Consider the following 494-nt stretch of genomic DNA (forward strand, 5'->3'; position numbering starts at 1 on the left):
CCGTAGACTAATAACAGATATATTATGTTTTTGGCCTGTATCTAAGTAAGTAATGCAGAGAAATTAGCTTTTCGCCTTTTAAAAGTTTGTTACGAAGTCAAGCCACGCAGCTGTTGTTTATGAATGCTCTCTAATATCGGAATCGCTGTACACACGCCTCTGCGAATTGAAACAGACGAGTACTTCGAGGACGTGTCGACGATGCCGCAGAGAGAGGACGAATTGTAGTTGAGAAAGTGGTGTTAGTTTTGGAAAGTATCAAAATGTGCTATATATTTGAGCTGTGTGTGCGACTCACCGCGGCAACAGACACAATTTGCTCCATTACAGGTTGAACCTGTTAGAACGTCATCACACTGCCTGGAATCCACACACTTTCCCTGGCATGTTGATGTGGCAGGGCAAGTTGCAGGAGGAGGAGAACAACATTTGCAACCGGTGCCTGAACATCCGTTGTTAATTTCCGTTTCGCCTTGTGCGCAAGTTTGCTTGCA

General features: G+C 44.5%; 1 protein-coding gene across 1 annotated transcript in view; it reads right to left on the minus strand.

Annotated features, from left to right (window-relative positions):
- LOC119591727 (balbiani ring protein 3-like) overlaps nucleotides 1–494 on the minus strand; it is a gene marked incomplete in the record, with an annotated part of 83,966 nt that overhangs the window by 29,046 nt on the left and 54,426 nt on the right.

This window comes from Penaeus monodon, chromosome 29 (assembly GCF_015228065.2).
Source record: "Penaeus monodon isolate SGIC_2016 chromosome 29, NSTDA_Pmon_1, whole genome shotgun sequence".
NCBI lineage: Eukaryota > Metazoa > Arthropoda > Malacostraca > Decapoda > Penaeidae > Penaeus > Penaeus monodon.